The 10,811-nt window shown below is 44.1% G+C and overlaps 1 protein-coding gene across 2 annotated transcripts in view; it reads left to right on the top strand.

Annotated features, from left to right (window-relative positions):
• Nucleotides 1–1,625: 1,625 nt before the first annotated feature.
• Nucleotides 1,626–10,811, top strand: part of LOC126985593 (HEAT repeat-containing protein 1 homolog) — a 95,496-nt gene continuing 86,310 nt past the window's right edge. Inside the window, exon 1 of one of the 2 annotated variants that reach the window (XM_050840750.1) lies at nucleotides 1,626–1,738. The gene's annotated coding sequence lies outside the window, so the exon portion shown is untranslated. Of the gene's footprint in view, nucleotides 1,739–9,721; nucleotides 9,742–10,811 lie in introns of those variants that run through there. The other variant, XM_050840749.1, reaches the window with a different exon arrangement.

The following is a 10,811-nucleotide window of genomic DNA, read 5'->3' as shown; positions in this document are numbered from 1 at the left end:
GATAGATTGACAGATAGATAAATAGAGATTAAGTTAACAAATAGATAGGCTTATGTATTTAGACAATAGACATAAATGGAGCTGATCAGATAGAAGTATGTATCAGGAGTTTGATGGATAGAGGGGTAGACAGATGGATGTATGAGGATTAAGGCTCAGGTGGAGGGGCGACAGGTAAGCGACAGGTGAGGTGTCCGTGCATACAGGTGTGACCAACAATTAAGAATATGGGTATGATCGGCTTGGTGTTGTGATTTTTTAATGATGGAAGAATTAGTTATTGTTTCTCCGTGTTTCTTTTTCACACACATTCATACATACATAATCAAATAGCAACGTAGAAAAGGTAATATATCTTTGGATATCTTAAAGAAAGTATTTACTATGTTAAACTGAAGGTGTTTAAACATGCACCCGATTTTTTAAAAACTACGTATTAGTATTTTGGCTGGGCAGAAGGGAGATTTCCATTTCCTCATGCAGCCTTTAGCCGGCTTCACACATACACGAATTTGAACGCGGCAGCTGCCCGACTGCCATCCAGCAGAATTCAGGATCATATTCGTAGCACATCTTCTAGCCGTCGTTGGGGAAATCCGTGCACCACGACTGTTGGACGGTGAGTCGGCAAGGAGCACGAAAAATAAGCGCTGCGCTTATTTTTCGGGCAACCATCTGCGTGGTCGGCGACCTTGTCAAAGATCGGGCAGCAGTGTTTCAGGCACCGTGCAGGACTCGCAGTGATCCTCCAGGTAACGTGTAGTAGTCTTGCACCTATTGCGATATATTGGGCAGTGATCAGGCATGAACGTAATAATTTTGACCGTTATAACAGCTGCCCGACAGCCGTGGGATAGCTTCCCGGCAAATCCTTCACTTCACCGATTGCTGAATGACACCTAAACGTGTGGTGCTCGACAATGACTCACCGCGCCAGTATTCTGGAATATTGTCATCAAGGTGGCTACATGTCTGCCACCTATGCTCCGGTTCACGTCTCGTATACCTGCACTTGTGCCCGGTGCTGTGAGAAATATCTCCTCGCAGAATTAAGTCGTTCTGATGTCCACCATACATGCGCACTAGGGGAATACACAGCAGGAAAACATTGTTTGCCTGGTTTTTGTTCTATTTTGTTTACTTGTGATCTTTGTGAGCAGCGAGTGAAATATAGAAACAGTAGACAAGTTGACCCTCTGCGAGATATTTTGCGGTTGAGGCGACAGGTGCACCTACAACAGGCATTGAAAAATCTCCTTTTTATTAGTGATATAATGGGGAAACTACTGATTTGCGGCGGAAACAGTTATGAAATTCGTTCAAAACACACCTATATCTATCAGAACAACAACAAAAAATTATCTTCATGAATTGTGAGACGGGGAACAATGTAAAAGTTTACCTTCCCTTTTTGACCAACATAACATAGAAAACAAACAAAGCATAGTGCATGAGTTATGGGAAAATCAGACGAAAATAAACTCTAAAGAAGACATCCAAACATAGTTTAGGAAGCGCCGTTGCAAAGGCAAAACCTCCGACCAAACGTCATCACCATCATCATCATCAGCACCAGATTGTAAACACTGGTCGCCGCGGGACACGTGCGTGAGGGACACGTGGGAGGTCCTCCTAGCTAATACTTCGTGCTCGCTACATTTTCTCCCCTCGGTGTGCTCAACATCAAACACAGCAGCGGAGTCAAGGGAGCATAAGTGTGTTTCCAAAGACTGGCTTGGTGAGCAACATGGTGCATGTTTTACCATTTAATCTCCAGCAATGTGAATAGAATCTTAATTATTTTTAATATAGTTGCAGGTAAAGATTCGTTTTAGTACCGTGCCAGTATCTCATTATCTGCTTTATGGAACGTCAATATCTCTTCATATATCTTTTCTACAAACCTTCAACAGTCATGGAAACGCTTTCAAATGGGGGGAATGGAATAGACTCAGCAATCACATAGGTAGTGCAGGGACGATAGCTTGTTTTAAGAGTAGTCTGGGTAGCTACATGGACGAAGATGACAGATGGCAGTGAGGTGTGGGTGCAGTAGGGAGACAGGGTACTGGAGCGTACGCCCGTACCGAAGGTAAACGAGGATCAAGCCTCTACCTGTAACCCCTGAAACTACACCTCACCCATCGTGAGTAGTGGGGGGGATTCTGGAGCTGCCCTATGTAGGCCACTCGGCCTCTTGCAGGTTCCCTACGTTCTTATGTTAAAATGCAATTCAAGGACTCTTTTTTACTCCTGAAAATAGAGATCTGGATCTGGATGAATAATGCGCAGGGCACCTGCACAGGTGCATAACATGTGCATACTCCGGCCGCCTCGACCCCTTGACTATATAATGAAAATAGTCTGTCTTATCCTATCCTAGCTTTATCTCCTAACTGCCACGTATTAATCTTAACTGCTGCGTAACAATCTCTTTTTGCCATGTACATCTCCTATAGCTATGAAAATTTCACAAACAGGAACATAATCTCCTACCTGCTGACTTAACTTTCAAAAAGACGAAACAACGATCTCTAAGTACGCACAAAACACTTATAACACTTACAAATAAGAAGAGAAGGAATTTCAAGACAAACATCGGTTGATAATCTGTTTTCCAAGTCGAGGGAATTTCCTGAAGATGTTTCCTGTAAAGATTAAATTGCTGTTTGTTAGTTTTTAGTGGTAAACCCGGCCTCCTCACCTAATTAGTTTCATTATACACCTGATCCCACAACTTGTTTACTTGTAAATAAAATTCCGTCACATGTCCAGGGCATGGATGAATAAATCATACAGTAATACATCAACCCTTTCCCTGCGAGTGTTCAGTATATGAGACAGACTTTGGTGGTGTTGCCTGTGAGTACCCTACATATGGGCCAGGATAATTTCAAAGTAGTGTGCCACCAATTCCTTCTTGCGGAAATTAAGTGGAAATCGATTTGTGGCATCCGCTGCAGTGTTTCCAAACATAAATCATATTTTGTTTGAATTGTAGTCCTTATGATGTTGAGTAAGGATGTATGACACTTTTGCGCTGAGGCGCGGCAGATTGCTTGCTCAGCTGAGGAGGATAGTGATTATTATGTCACTTTAGTGGATAATATAGAAATTGATTCTGATAACTTAGGCCGCGGCCACAGAGGAAGCCTGAAAGCTAGCGAGAGTGGCAAGGTGAGTTTCTGTGGCCACAAGAAAAGCAAGGTGAGGCGAGGGTTGTCATGGCAACGCAGCCTGCAGGGCACTTTAGCCTAACAAGTAATGCTGGGCTCCCACTTTGGCGATTTTGGGCTGCAATACTCTGCGATGGGCTAAATTTCCCAAATCGCCATCAAAAATGTTGGAATCGGCATACTCGTACGGCGTTTTCTCGATCAAGCGCCTACATCGCTAGACGGCATCGCACAGCATCACCGTGGTGAAAGACATCGCAGGACACCTGCGATTGCTTTGGCAGGTTCAAAGGAATCGGGAAACTTTGCGCGATGTTCTATATCACACGACTACATTGCCCGATATCGAGCGATAGCGCTGCTGCTTGTGGGTAGTACAACGATTGTGGTGCGATGTTGAGCGATGGAAATCGTGATAATCGCCCTTGACGGAGCGAAGCTGAGCGTCTTGCGCTTGCTGCCGGGACAGGCGAGGCAGCAACATAGCACACCGCATGATGTAAATTTGAGTGCGGCAAGCGTACTCATCATTGTTTGCTCGACTACCACGATTGCAGGTCTCTGGCACAATTTTACAAATGGTGTTGGGTGCAACACGGAAGCTGTAGCCCAAGCTCTTGTAGCTGTTGCCAGTAGCCAGGTACCTCAGGGTAATTGCAACGTGCAGGCCAATGTCCAGGGGGTCCCTTATAAAGGTCTTCTCTTTTTGGATATGTGGCTGCACCCGCTCCACGATCTTGAACAGGTCCTTGTCCTCCCGGAGTAAATTCCTAAACAACTCTGGATCCTCTTGTCCCAACTCCCTCATGAGGTTGCCATAGTGTCCATGGGTGCTACACCTTCTCAGGTATGGCCGAATCCACACACTGACTTCCTTCGGCCGCTTCTTCTCATTTTTTTTTTTTGTACAACAGGAGACAGCTCAAGGGCACACACACACACACACACACACACACAAAAAAAAAAAAAAAAAAAAAAAGCCCGCTACTCGCTGCTCTTAAAAAAGAATCAAAAGAGGTGGCCGAAAGAGAGGTCAGTTTCGGGAGGAGAGGTGTCCTGATACCCTTCTCTTGAAAGAGTTCAAGTCGTAGGCAGGAGGAAATACAGATGAAGGAAGATTGTTCCAGAGTTTACCAGCGTGAGGGATGAAAGAGTGAAGATGCTGGTTAACTCTTGCATAAGGGGTTTGGACAGTATAGGGATGAGCATGAGTAGAAAGTCGTGTGCAGCGGGACCGCAGGAGGGGGGGAGGCATGCAGTTAGCAAGTTCAGAAGAGCAGTCAGTGTGGAAATATCGATAGAAGATAGAAAGAGAGGCAACATCGCGACAGAATTTAAGAGGTAGAAGACTATCAGTAGGAGGAGGAGAGCTGATGAGACGAAGAGCCTTAGACTCCACTCTGTCCAGAAGAGCTGTGTGAGTGGAGCCCCCCCACACGTGAGATGCATACTCCATACGAGGGTGGACAAGGCCCCGGTATATGGATAGCATCTGCGCGGGGGAGAAGAACTGGCGGAGACGATACAGAACGCCCAACCTTGAGGAAGCTGATTTAGCGAGAGAGGAGATGTGAAGTTTCCAGTTGAGATTTTGAGTTAAGGATAGACCGAGGATGTTTAGTGTTGAAGATGGTGATAGCTGAGTGTTGTCGAAGAATAGGGGATAGGTGTTTGGAAGATTATGTCGAGTTGATAGGTGGAGGAATTGAGTTTTTGAGGCATTGAAGGACACAAGGTTCCTTCTGCCCCATTCGGAAATGATAGCAAGGTCTGAGGTTAAGTGTTCTGCAGCCTCCAGTCTAGTGTCGTGTACTTCCTGTTGTGATGGTCTTCTATTGAAAGAAGTTGAATAATGCAGAGTGGAGTCGTCGGCGTATGAGTGGACAGGACAGTTTGTTATGGAAAGAAGATAATTGATGAATAACAGGAAGAGAGTGGTGATAGGACAGAGCCCTGTGGAACACCACTGTTGATAGGTTTAGGGGAAGAACAGTGACCATCTACCACCACAGAGATAGAACGGCCGGAAAGGAAACTGGAGATAAAGGAACAGAGAGAGGGATAGAATCCGAAAGAGGGCAGTTTAGAAAGCAAAGACTTGTGCCAGACTCTATCGAAGGCTTTTGATATGTCTAGCGCAACAGAGAAGGTTTCACCGAAACAGCTAACAGAGGATGACCAAGAATATATTTAAAATCGGACGAGCACATATTTTTTGCTCAGCGTGGCCAGGAACCCCTAAATTACCATGTGGTGAGGTTTGTTTTCATAAAATTAAAACCCCTCCCCCTTGGGGGGGCTTTAGAGTAATAGTCGGACATGCGCGTCATAAGACGCTCTTGTCAACATATGCGATATCATTCGTATATACGTAAAAATTGCATTAGAATATTTTATTTCTTCGTAAATATTGTCATCTGTCATCCTCTCTTCTTTGCGCGGAGAGGCAGGGGAGGAAGAGAGGTGCCACCGCGCCGGTGCCAAGCGAGAAACAGACGGGAAAAGTATGTCGTACTTTTCTCCTCCCCCGCCAAAAAAACGTCCTGACAAATGATGTACAAGCACAAGGCAACGAGAAAAATTCACCAACATCAAGAGGGCTTATGGAGCGGCCAAACCTCAGAAAACAAGCAAGAGAGTAGCGTAGGAGCAAGGCACTTCCGCGGCACTCGCGCTACCTGGCCACAATAAGGAAGGTGGCGCCTTCTGACACCCTCACCTGCGAGTGAGTAATACTTTCTTAGAAAGGGGGACCAGATGCCTTATCATTCTGAGGTAAGTCAACAAGGTATATACAGTCATATGTGAGAATTTCATACCAATCAGATAAATACAAATGGCAAGACAGGGAGAAATGTAAAAAAAATCTTTTGGAGCTGATATCTCGAAAAGTATCTTTTTAACCTTCAAATAATTTCACAAAATCGGTAAAACGTCTAAATGACTTTTATTAGGTATCATTTTAAACTACAACTAAAGGGCGATTTTTTGTTGGAAATGGATTTTCAAAAATGTCAAAAGAAAACGGGACACAGAGTGGAGAAAATAATAAGTGACAAAAAATTGTAATTTTTTTTTCTTCGAAGACAAAACAAAAAATAAAAAATTCACTTCCAACAAAATGTAGATAGGTAAACAAAGTTTCTGTGGTATTTTTTTCAAAGCGATTAACTGAAAAACAAAGCCTGTGAAACAAAAAAATGAAAAACACGCTTTGTTTGAGTCTCTCCTAAACTTCACCCGATTTTGATGAAATTCACAGAATATCATTTCTTTACATCAACAAACAACATACTACAATTTCAAAGCTATTGGACGTACCATATGCGCAGGAGGAGACCCATAGGCGTGCCCCTTAAGAGAGCAAGAAGATCGCCAGTAGAACGTCCCTTGCGGAACCCATACTGGCGATCAGATAGAAGGTTAGAAGTGGAAAGGTGGTTTTGAATCTTCCGGTTAAGGATTGATTCAAAAGCTTTAGATAGACAGGAAAGTAAAGCTATAGGGCGGTAATTTGAGGGATTGGAACGGTCACCCTTCTGAGGCACAGGCTGTACAAAGGCATACTTCCAGCAGCAAGGAAAGGTAGATGTTGATAGGCAGAGACGAAAGAGTTTGACCAAGCAGGATGTCAGCACGGAAGCACAGTTTTTAAGGACAATAGGAGGCACTCCATCAGGTCCATAAGCCTTCTGAGAGTTGAGGCCAGAGAGGGCATAGAAGACATCATTTGGAAGAATCTTAATAACAGGCATAAAGGAGTCAGAGGGGGGATGAGTAGGAGGAATATGCCCAGAATCGCCCAGGGTGGAGTTCTTACAGAAAGTTTGAGCGAAGAGTTCAGCCTTAGAGACAGATGAGACAGCGGTGCTGCCGTCAGGGTTAAGGAGAGGAGGGAAAGAGGAAGAAGTGAAATTGGAGGAGATATTTTTGGCTAGATGCCAGAAGTCACGGGAAGAATTAGAAGAAGCAAGGTGTTGACATTTTCTATTGATAAAAGAAGTTTTGGTAAGTTGGAGAATAGATTTGGTACGATTCCGGGCTGAAATGTAAAGGTCATAGTTAGTGGGAGTTCGAAGGCTCATGCTTCCTCATCCTCTTCACAAGGGTGTATATAGTGATTGTATGTGTGTATTCAAAGTCCATGATGCATCTCACTAGTTCTGGATGCCTCCTGATGAGTGTGGGTGTGATGTAGTACATGAGACTCATGGTGGGTGCGACGCTCTGGAGGCTGCAGACATAAGTGCAGGGCAGGTGGGATGGCCCCATTTTATATGCTGGCACTCCTACCTGCGTCGTCCCAGTGATGCTCCCTTGACGTCGTTGTGGTGTCGTTCATTCAGCGATCGTCGGTCGATCGCTGGTCGTCAGGCCATCGTTCATGGTGAGTAGCCATCATGTATGTGGTGCGATAGTTGCACAATTTTAATCCCATGAACACGCATTGTCCCTCGTGATCGTCAGAGTCGTGTGCCACCCGCTCAACGCCCCCTCACCAGTTGCCTTCGTCTGTGGTGTCGGCGAGCGTAGGCGTGCGACCCTCCCTCGCTATGTCATTGTGGGTCGTTATGGGGTGGTTGTCGCTCAGGGTCACTCCACTTCATGCTCAAATCGCTCGATTTGGGAAATTTCACCCATCGCAGAGCATCGCAGCCCGAAATCGCCGAAGTGGGAGTCCAGTATTACACACTCCTCACCCCCATCTGAGTTGACGCACACGAAGGATGAGGTGAAAAGTTTTTATAAATAGTTCCGTGCCTCACTTATTTGGCGTTTTATGAAAAATCTGTATACACTATCGTGTTCAGGAGGCTTTTCTCTATGAGATGGAAATGTTTATTTTAGTACTCATTTCATAGCTGCTGCAAATGGTAGCTATATGTAGAATGTGTTATAAACATTATGGAGCGACTATTTAACTTCAACTTGTCACTATTTATTTAGTTTCTGTTTTATTGAGTTTTCGCAAACATATTCAAGTTCTGCAATCACTGCTGCGTCTAACGGTGTTAACCAAAATATTCTTACTATTGTATGAGTTGAGTTATGGCAAATAATATAGAAGCATGTCTGTGATGTCACTCCTTCTGACCAAGCGATCTCGCGTGAGAAAAGTTAATCGTCAACTCTCCTCACTTTCTCGCCATTACCTGCTCGCTGCCAGTGTGGCCACCTGCATTGGTTATTATGTATTAAAGTTTCTCGCTCCCTGTGTGGCCGCTGCCTAAGAGTTTGCTAGTGGTGACGATGACACTGACTGTGATGTTTTGGCAGAAAATGTAGCAGAAACTTGTGTAGAGGTAGAGAGCGGTACGTGGAGTAATGTGGCTGGTGAAGGTGCTGGTGGTGGAGACATTGTTGTTACTAGCACGAGTGGATTGTTGCGAGAGGCTGTGGTTCATGAACATGATCCTTGTGAGAGTGAAGACGTTGCACTACCTATTACAGTAATCCCTCGTTTATCGCGGGGGTTAGGTTCCAGAAACCCCCGCGATAGGCGAAAATCCGCGAAGTAGAGACCTTATATTTATTTTATTATTTATATAATTTGTATATTATATTTTATATATATTACTTATATAAGCACACATATCTCTGTAAATCTCGCCTCAGCCCGTGTGAACAAGGTCACCCAACCACTAGTTTATCGAGAGATTCAAAGTTGGCTACATTTCACGGGAAACTCATCGAAATTCTAGTCAGAATCTCAGTCACCAACATGTCGGTTACTCGTGTGGTCGGTGAGTTGTGGTCACAAGAAGAAGAAGAGCATATCAGCTGTTTGGTTCAGTAGCTCTCCACGTGTTTATTCCAGTACCGCAAAGAGTTCCACGAAACTATATAAGTTTGGATTAATCATTTTAAGCAAGTTTAGGACTTTAGTCTTGTTCAAGTGTAGTCATTGCCTCATCCTGTCTGGGTCCTCACTGCCAACTTCTCGAGCATTTAACGGTAGCAAGCTGTAACACACTCTCCATTTGTCTCCAAGCTAACCACTGACGAACCAAGAAATGCTACGGTCGCTGAGCCAATCAGCGCGCAGGAAACAGAACACAGTGCTCTGGTTGGTTGCCTCCCATCCATCAGCCAATAGTGTGCCGTGTAAGATGACACATGGGCAAACTAGCTCAAGCAGAAGCGGCCGTAGCTGTGTCTTACATACGTGCAAGTCTTTGTCTACTCATCTGCTGTATGCTACGTATTTTATTTCAATTTAATATTCTTTTAATATGATCTTATTAATACTTACTTAATTTCTTTTATATTGTTTACATTTTTTTAGGCAACAAAATGCTTCTTTTAATGCAAAATAAGTAAAATAATAAATATATTAAAATACCTCTATATTGCAAAATCCCGCGATATAGCGGAAAAATCTGCGATACAAAACTAAATATTTACAATTTAAAACTCCGCGATACAGCGAGACCGCGATAAGTGAACCGTGATATGGCGAGGGATTACTGTATACCCAAAGCATCTGGCATATCTGTTATCAGCATCTTTAGTCAGGCAGCGCAGTACTGCAAAAAGCTTACTCTGCAAGATGCTGATTACTTAGGTAAGAAATGTTGTAGCATTACAATATTTATATATGTGTTCAGGAAGCAAAGTTTTATTTAACGAGGGAGATTTTTTTGCTTAAAAAATGCTCCACAGTGAGGTGTTAATTGATTTTAATTAGATGGTAGGATAAGGGTTAATACGAAATAACCTTTGTATACAGCACAGTTCTATAATGGATGCCCTGTTGCCAAGTGGTCGAGGAATATATTCACCCAGTGGTTGATTCTATCTCATAGGTATGTAATAAACACTTGGTACATTTTATTTTATTTCTTATGTAAATTTTGACTTATTACCATGTTGATTTATAACCTGCCTGTCTGAACCACACCCTGTCATAACTTGGACTATCTGTATTGTGGTTTTAGGTATGTTACAAAAGGTTAGGTTAATTATTTGTGCTCATGTCTAGGTTAGGTAAGGTTATGTTTTTTTTTTTTTTTTGTTTTTTTACATTGCTGCCTATTGCGCCGGTAGGCTTCTTCGCGGTGGAACTTGATGGTCGTTCCAAGGCTTCTTTCCGGTGGGTCCTGATGGTCGGCCCAGCCCGTTCTGGCGCAGGCGAGTGCTTATAGTGGCGCCATCTTGCATTGGCTCATGCTGCCCTCCCAGAGCTCATTTTTGATCCTAGAATCTAGAGTCCGGGTTGATAGGTGGTCTTCTGGACAGCATGTGGGTAGTTTTAAGCCACTCGGCGGCGGCTGAAAAATCCCAGCTTGGTGGCACCGGGCGGGGATTGAACTCGCGTCGTCCTGAACACGAGGCCGTTACTCTGACGACTCAGCCACTGCCTCCCCAATTATTTCCATGCTCACTTCTAGGTTGGGTTAGGTTAAAGTGGCGTCCACACTATGCATGACCTGGCCCGGAATTCCATCTAAAAGTTGGCTCCACACAACTCCCATATATGGTAAAGTGGGCGGGGCTATGCAGAGCAGGAGTGAGAGTCTAGCAAGAGGCATTTAGTGGGTGACCCAGTGCACGACACCCAGTTGTCTATTAATAGCATGAGGGGTCATTCACGCTGCGCCTTCCCATCACTTCTGTCAGAGAGTGATGAGCATG

Source organism: Eriocheir sinensis, chromosome 59 (assembly GCF_024679095.1).
Source record: "Eriocheir sinensis breed Jianghai 21 chromosome 59, ASM2467909v1, whole genome shotgun sequence".
In the NCBI taxonomy this organism is placed as follows: Eukaryota; Metazoa; Arthropoda; class Malacostraca; order Decapoda; family Varunidae; genus Eriocheir; species Eriocheir sinensis.
Note: the sequence above shows the minus strand (reverse complement) of the source record. Positions and strands in the feature narration are given on the sequence as shown.